Source organism: Moschus berezovskii, chromosome 10, assembly GCF_049115385.1.
Source record: "Moschus berezovskii isolate FMDL1 chromosome 10, NW_MosBer_1.0, whole genome shotgun sequence".
NCBI classification, from domain to species: domain Eukaryota; kingdom Metazoa; phylum Chordata; class Mammalia; order Artiodactyla; family Moschidae; genus Moschus; species Moschus berezovskii.
In genome coordinates this window covers 92,125,909-92,134,269 of record NC_142469.1, presented here as the reverse complement: position 1 = coordinate 92,134,269, position 8,361 = coordinate 92,125,909, and the positions used below count along the sequence as shown (strand labels likewise).

The 8,361-nt window shown below is 40.0% G+C and overlaps 1 non-coding gene across 1 annotated transcript; it reads left to right on the top strand.

Annotated features, from left to right (window-relative positions):
• Nucleotides 1-7,187: 7,187 nt before the first annotated feature.
• Nucleotides 7,188-7,269, top strand: TRNAS-GCU (transfer RNA serine (anticodon GCU)). The gene has a single exon. It is a non-coding gene; the product is annotated as a tRNA-Ser (tRNA).
• Nucleotides 7,270-8,361: the final 1,092 nt, after the last annotated feature.

Here is an 8,361-nt window from a genome sequence, read left to right as displayed (position 1 = left end):
GCATCTTTATAAGCCCAACACCTGCTACAAGGTAGACAAACAAATCAGCCTTGGTTAAATCAATTACTAACTGAATGAAACAAATAAATACTATTATAATACTCAGTACTGCCACAATAAGTCAGTGTAACTAACCATCTCACTCTGGTTGTTTGCAACGTCAAGCATTTAGTCTCATGCTCTTAGATTTGCATAGTTAAGCTGATCTGGGTGGGTTTCAGGCTGAGGGTTAGCTGGGGGTGATGCCAGACAGATGGGCTCAGGTCTGCTCCATACATATTCATTGTAGGCCCTAGTCTTGAAGGGGCAGAGGCTATTTGGGCATTCTCTTTTTGTGGTGGATGTATGGTGCGTGAAAGTTCAAAGAGTGCAAGCACGTTTAATGCCTCTGCTTAGGTCGTATCCCTTAACGTTCCATTGGCAGAAGCCAGTCACATGAGCCCCAATTAATGGAATGAGAAGCACATGCCATCCGCAGAGAAAGCAGGAGGGACGTGAATATTTACTGACAAGTACCTATAACTATGAAATTATTAGTTATTATACCATAACTATGAAATCATCACCAAGTCAAAAAGGGACTGAAGCAGAAATTAGACTAAAAGGTCAGGAGCTGAAACTAGAAATTACTTTAAAATAGGCACGGATATCAGAGTCCCCCAAATCTAGTTAAAAATCCAGCCTCACTTTTCTCATATATATTAATAAAACTGAGGCTATTAATAGGTCCTACCTCATAGAACTGTTCAGTTCAGTTCAGTCACTCAGTCGTGTCTGACTCTGCAACCCCATGAATCACAGCACGCCAGGCCTCCCTGTCCATCACCAACTCCCGGAGTTTGCTCAAACTCATGCCCATCCAGTCGGTGATGCCATCCAGCCATCTCATCCTCTGTCGTCCCCTTCTCCTCCTGCCCTCAATCCCTCCCAGCATCAGAGTCTTTTCCAGTGAGTCAGTTCTTCGCATGAGGTGGCCAAAGTATTGGAGTTTCAGCTTCAACATCAGTCCTTCCAATGAACACCCAGGACTGATCTCCTTTAGAATGGACTGGTTGGATCTCCTTGCAGTCCAAGGGACTCTCAAGAGTCTTCTCCAACACCACAGTTCAAAAGCATCAATTCTTCGGCGATCAGCTTTCTTCACAGTCCAACTCTCACATCCATACATGACCATGGGAAAAACCATAGCCTTGACTAGACAGACCTTTGTTGGCAAAGTAATGTCTCTGCTTTTTAATATGCTATCTAGGTTGGTCATAACTTTCCTTCCAAGGAGTAAGCGTCTTATAATTTCCTGGCTGCAATCAGCATCCGCAGTGATTTTGGAGCCCCCCAAAATAAAGTCTGACACTGTTTCTACTGTTTCCCCATCTATTTCCCATGAAGTGATGGGACCAGATGCCATGATCTTAGTTTTCTGAATGTTGAGCTTTAAGCCAACTTTTTCATTCTCCTCTTTCACTTTCATCAAGAGGCATAGAACTGTTAGGAAGACTAATAAAATGATCCATGTGAAATAGTTTACCCTAGCATCCTAAACACCAAGCAATGGTCACTTTCAATACATTTAAATATGCATTCAGTAAACGCTGCGGCAGCTGATGGCAGTGGTGGCAACAGGGGTGACGTGAGGGCGAAGCCAGTGATGGCAGTGGTGATGACAGTGACAAGTCACAACAAATGTCAATTATTCACGAATGAACTAATTCCCATTTCAACAACTTCATGGTATCTACAAAACTAAACAAACAAAGCAAAGCAAAATTTTGGCAGTTGTCTCTGCGCGTAAGCTGTGATGAATATTCTAAAATTTTGCTTCAACTCGAACTGCTCCTATGTGTCTACATGTGTCTCTAATTGGCTACTCCCACTCTTTGAGTCCTCTTTCCAAATCCCTCTTTGTCCATCTAAGGAGTTTTGCCCCTCTTCTTTATATATATATATATTTTAATTTCTTACTCATTCAATCTACTATGTCAATCATTTCTCTCACGGTTCCTTTTATATCTTTCCTTTATAACCTTCACTTTGTTGAAACCAAAAGAGCAAACTCATTTCTTCCACACCTACTTCTAGAGCATCAATTCAACACTACTGAATTTTCACTGTGTTACAGGTGTTGTATTGTATGCTGGAGAACACATAAGCCTCATAGGAGAAGAATCCGTCCTCTTAAAATACTTGTAATCTAATAAATGAGCCAAACGTTTGATGTCTCAAGAAGATGAGAGAATGGGAAAGGGGTAATCTCTATGCAGTAGAATATCAGTCAGCCATTAAAAAGGAATGAAGCATTGACTCATGCTTCAGTGTGGATGGACCTTGTAAACATTATGTTGAATAAAGACGCCCATTATAAAAGACCATCTATTATAAAAGACCAGATAAATGACTCCATTTATATTAAATTTCTAGAACAGAAAAATCTCTAGAGAGAAAAAGCAGATTAGCAGCTGCTGAGGGTTGGTGGTAGATGGGAGCTGAGGATAAATGAGGTGTGACTACCAACACATACAGGATTAATTTTTGAGGTGATAAAAATTGGCTGAGGTAGTGGTTACAAAATTCTGTGAATATACTAAAAACCATTGGATTGTATACTTTAAATGAGTGAATGGTATGTGGATTGTATAGTATGTGGATGACATCTCAGTGATACTATTTTTAAATAAAGGGGGGAAAATACAGTTTGCACCAATAATTCTCAAAATGAATTCTCAAAAATTCTCAAAATGAAGCAAAAGAAAGGGAAAAGAGAAATAGGAAGAAGGAGAAGCAGCAGTACCATAACTTTTTGGAATGGTGTCAAAAAATTATCTGGAATGTTCAAATTATATGCAAATTACCAGATCAAGTTAGATGCTTTGCATAAAAGCTGTTGTGCATTGGCCTCTAGAGAAAACTATTTCCATACCGATATCAGAACTTCAGTTGGAAAAGTAGCAGTTGTCAGCTCACGGGGTTATCCACAAAAGGCGAGACTAGTGAGAGCAGACGAGGTCTCCCGTCACTCCCAACGCACTCAGCAACCAGCAAAGCTAATGCTGTCATTGGCCATTTCCCCCGGTGACAGAAGGAATAAGAAATTGTGGCCTGAGGGTCAGGAAACTTCATAAAGAGAAGTCAGAGCAGGAGGTGCCAGCTGGAAATTTTCATATTCTCAAAGGAAGAAGAGTATAACCCTGATGAGAGTTTATCTACAATAATTACTACAGTTTTAAAATAAAGAACTAGGCACTTTGCCCCAAAAATGCTGTATTTGGTGCATTTTGGAAGAAACATCATTGAGCCTTAGGCATTGAGTAAGATGGTCTCTTTTAAGAAAGTAACCAAAAACTAAAACTGCCTTCTATCTTTCATTCAACTGTCTGCTGTGTCGACAGGTTATACCTGAACACTGACTCACTGACCACACTTTTTTTCTGTTCTCTAGAACCTTTTTTAGCATAGAAATGCTTAATATGTGTTGAAGGAAGGAAAGAAGTTAAGACAATGGCAAGGGAAGAATGTAAAAAAGAGAAAGGAAGAATTTAGATAAATTATAAGATTTTAATTAGAATAGCCTGCTACAAATTTAAGTTATGAGGTATAAATAGTGGAGTGATCTAATGTCCATAGCATGAACTTGGAAAGACTATTATTTTTAAGGCTTATTATGTTTAAATGGATGGCATCACCAACTCTGTGGACATGAATTTGGGTGAACTCCGGGAGTTGGTGATGGACAGGGAGGCCTGGCGTGCTGTGATTCATGGGGTCGCAGAGAGTCGGACACGACTGAGCGACTGAACTGAACTGAACTGATGTTTAAATGAGCATTAGCCACTGACACATGCTTTCAAATTTTATGACTCAGGACTGGATTAGAAGTGAGCAGTCAAGAGCAGTCTATTGTCACAGGACACATATCAAGCCTATAGTCTGAATCAACCCTGATCCTTTGATTTCTTCTTTTTTAGAACAGGGGAAAACTACATGAATTTTGTCTTTAAGACAATCAAAGGATCAGGACTCACTGAAAACTCTTCAGTGGATGGGAGTAGGTCATGGATCTTTCAGGGCAATCACTGCTGGTGACTAGGATGGCACCCAGGATACCTCCTCCATTGCCTGTGGGCTGTGAGAAGAGGTGACACCAATGGGAGATTTCCGATGCACCCACGCAAGAAGAATTCATACGGTCAAAAATCCAGGGATAACAGTCCACGCAAAGTAAAAGTAAGTCTGATGCAGAGCAAGCATTTAACAATGATTATGACCACACTGAACCCCACAATTCACATCGGTTCTGACAATCAGTATGAGATCACTGTGCTGTCCATTTTTAGACGTTATTCTTTTACTACTTTTGACTAGTAGTCATTTTAAAATGGACTAAAACCCCCAAACCTCTTCACACTTAAGTTCACACTGCTAAATTACATCCTGTGTCTTGTAGGCATGCGACTGGTGTTAATAACCTAAGTGCAGGGCTTTTCATGCATTCCACCACATTTCATTCTATTGGACTGCCTGTCACTCTACACCTTGAGAGCTGTTTAGAGTCTGATTTTGCCATCCAATATATTAATATTTTCCCTAGCATCATATTCAGGGATTTGATCATCACAAATACCTTTATCCACCCAAGAAAATTAGAAAATGGGGAGCATGAGATACAGATGATGAATCTCTGTGATGTTCCACTATAGGACGTATTCCAGAATGTCTTCAAGATAGCAGTGGGCACTGCCTGGGTATGGTCACTCAACCAATAAGAACCCAACCAAAGATGTTATTCTGTAGGCCAGTGGTTTCCCATCTATCCTCTGTAGAGTATTAGGAGTTCCAGGGACTGTAGGAGAGAAGGGAGCAAAGGGTGGGAACTCTCTCATCTCCCTAAGCCAACTCTTTTTCATTTATTTTCTTTCTTTTTTTTTTTTTTAACATATTGTATTTCCTCATGATGCTTTGTTTGAAAAAAATTCATGTGTTCAAATACATCTTTGAAAACCACTGATTTAGACCAAATTTCTCTATTTTCTATGAGTGCATTATGAAATCCTTTTGACAAATATCTTTTGAAATTCAGATAGACTGTCCTGACCTCCCCTCACCAGCACTCCCCTAATCCTACCATCAAAGCAAATCATCTTCCCAAGTTCAGTTCGTTCCTGGTGATCAGCTTCTTTTTCTCTTTTTAATCCCCCAAATATGTTTGTTTAAGGAACCCTCTCACTGGAATGAGCATTAAGTTTATTATTTTTAAAATTTAGTGCCATACTTGCCAAACCATAGAATTTTAGAAATTATTAATACTATTTTCCCCACAAATTCTTAGAAATGGTCAGTAATGGTGTAAAGATGCAATTTTCAAGTTATTTCAGTATGCTAGATTGCAAATCATTCCTACTAAAGGGTGAAGGTAATTTAAAGGAGTCAGGAGCTCTTGTATAATCTCCTTGTATTTGGAGCCTCATTCCTCTACCTAATACTTGTAATGAGATTAAAGAAACTTCATCAACATTCGGGAATCAAACAACAAGCACATCTATCAGCATTATCAAATGGCCTACAATAATAATAATTTCATTCATGAGGAATTATACATCTTCATAGACTAAAAATATTTATTAGGCTTTCCTTCAATATTCAATAACTATTCTGAACAAATCCCAGGCACTGGGCTATGGAGGCTGACATTATCAACCTTTCTGCACATATCAAAAATGTAGAACAATAATCGAGTGGCAGGGAATATCTGTACAAAAAAAAGGAAATAAAACATCAGTGAAATGTGAACAGTGTCTTTAAAACTCTGGTAAAATTCCATTTTTGCCAATGAAAATGGCAAAATAGCTTAAAAGAAAGAGCTTGGTTTCTTTTGAGCCAAATTTCATGTAGGTATAAGACTGGCAATACTTTAGGCTGTCATCCAAATACAAAGAAATGTTCACTGCAGATTTACTAGATAGCGCTGCAAAATCTAGCCTGGGCATCATAAAGAACACAGGAAAAAGGAAGGATAATTATGTAAAGCCAACATTTGAATGCATTGTGTGTGGCTGGCAGACTTCTCCTGACTCACATTAATATTCACATCGGGCACTGTTTAATGATGCCATTCAGAATGGGGATATGAGCAGGAAGAAGTATAGAGGCAATCAAAAAATAATTTATTACAAGAGAAATATTCCTCCCTTTGAAGCATCATTTTAAAAAGAGGCACTTTTTTTACCCCCTGTACCTAATTTTACTAAATAGATTCTCTTCCCTGTCAAAACCCCAAGGTTACTTTATGAGAAATATAAATTGGTATGATAAAAAAAATCCTACACAAAATGTATATCACTCAGGTGACACACCACACGGATCCTTTAAAAAAAAAAAATCACACTGTGTTAAACACAAGCAGGGGCCTTGAGTTAGCAATAAGGTGCTTTTCTAAATATTTTTTTCCAGTTCACCCAGGTAACTTTCAAAACCTGAAAGAAATGCTTCCATTGCTATCACTGTACTGCAGATCTGTCCAGTATCAAAAACCCAAATTAAAATTACATCAGGAATGAGAAACCATCAGGCCATTTCCAACACTGAATTTAAAGGTTCAAATTTCTCCTCCTTAGGTAAGTATTTCCTGAGTAGCTCTAAAGTCATTTGTACTATTAATGAAGTGGTACAGTTCTATATTTAACCTAAAATGTTTATCTTTTGTGGAAGACCTAGAGAAAGAGGAGGAGGAGGAAGAGAAACAGAAGAGTTATAACAATAAAACAACAGCAACAACACACACATATTGAGCAGTAATTATGTGCCAGACACTTTGCTAAATGTTTTATATGCATTAATTTTTTAAGCCCCCAAAGGACCTTATAATGTAGGTACTATTATTTTTCCCATTTTAGAAATCTGGAAACTGAAAGGATAAGTAATTTTCCAAGGTTGTGGAGTTTATTTAAAATGCATAAGTTAACACAAATTACAAAGGCTAAACCTGTATCTTGGGCTTCCCTTGTGGCTCAGCAGGTATAGAATCCGTCTGCAATGCAGGAGGACCAGAGTTCGATCCCTGAGTTTGGAAGATCCCCTGGAGAAGGGAAAGGCTACCCACTCCAGTATTCTGGTCTGGAGAATTACATGGACTGTATGGTCCATGGGGTTGCTAAGAGTCGGACATGACTGAGCAATTTGCACTTCAGTTTTGCCAGGACGAGGTGGCCGAGTGTTTAAGGCAATGGACTGCTAATCCATTGTGCTCTGCACACATGGGTTCGTATCCCATCCTTGTCGGCTTGCAGCTTCCACTTCCTGCCTTCAGCTTGGGCTTCCCAAGTGGTGCTGGTGGTTTTTAAGAAAAAAGAAAAACAACCTCTCCTGCCAATGCAGGAGACATGAGTTCCATCAGGAAGATCCCTGAAGGAGGGCATGGCAACCTACTCTAGTATTCTCGCCTGGAGAATTAATTTCCTTCAGCACAGACAACTACTTTTGGACTTCCTCCATAGCTTAGTTGCTAAAGCATCTGCCTGCAATGCAGGAGACACCAGTTTGATTCCTGGGTTGGGAAGATCCCCTGGAGAAGGGATAAGCTACCCATTCCAGTGTTCTTGGGCTTCCCTGTTGGTTCAGACACTAAAGAACCTACCTGCTAATGCAGGAGACTGAACAGCCGCGGGTTGGATTCCTGCATTAGGAAGATCCCCTGGAGGAGGGCATGGAAAGCCACTCCAGTATTCTTGCCTGGAGAATCCCATGGACAGAGGAACCTTGAGGGCTCAGTCCATGGGGTCACAAAGAGTCAGACACAACTGGGTGACTAAGTACACAGCAGAGAGAGGAGCCAAAGATGACCTTGCATGGGGCAGAGCTGGGACATGAACTCTGCAGTCTGGTTCTGAGCCTGAGCTCTTAACCACTAGACTATCATGTCAACAGAGGAGTTGACATGGAGAATTGCCTGGAGAATTAATTTCCCTCAGCAAAGGCAACTACTTTTGGGCTTCCCCCATAGCTCAGTTGTTAAAGCATCTGCCTGCAATGCAGGAGACACTGGTTCGATCCCTGGGTTGGGAAGATCTCCTGGAGAAGGGAAAGGATGCCCACTCCAGTATACTGGCCTGGAGAATTCCATGGACCTTATCATCCATGAGGTCGCAAAAAGCTGGACATGACTGAGCGACTTTCACTTCAACTTCAAACCTGTATCAGCATTAAGTAACAAGGAGACCAGGCAATCATGGATAAAAATAGAGGCTAAGAAAAGTCCAGTAACTCTTGATTGACCAGAAACCATTTCCTATGGGGAAAAAAACTGGAAAAAATCGAAATTTTTGAGTCTGGATAGTGCTCCTTTCAGTAGGAAGATATTTGATAACAGATAAA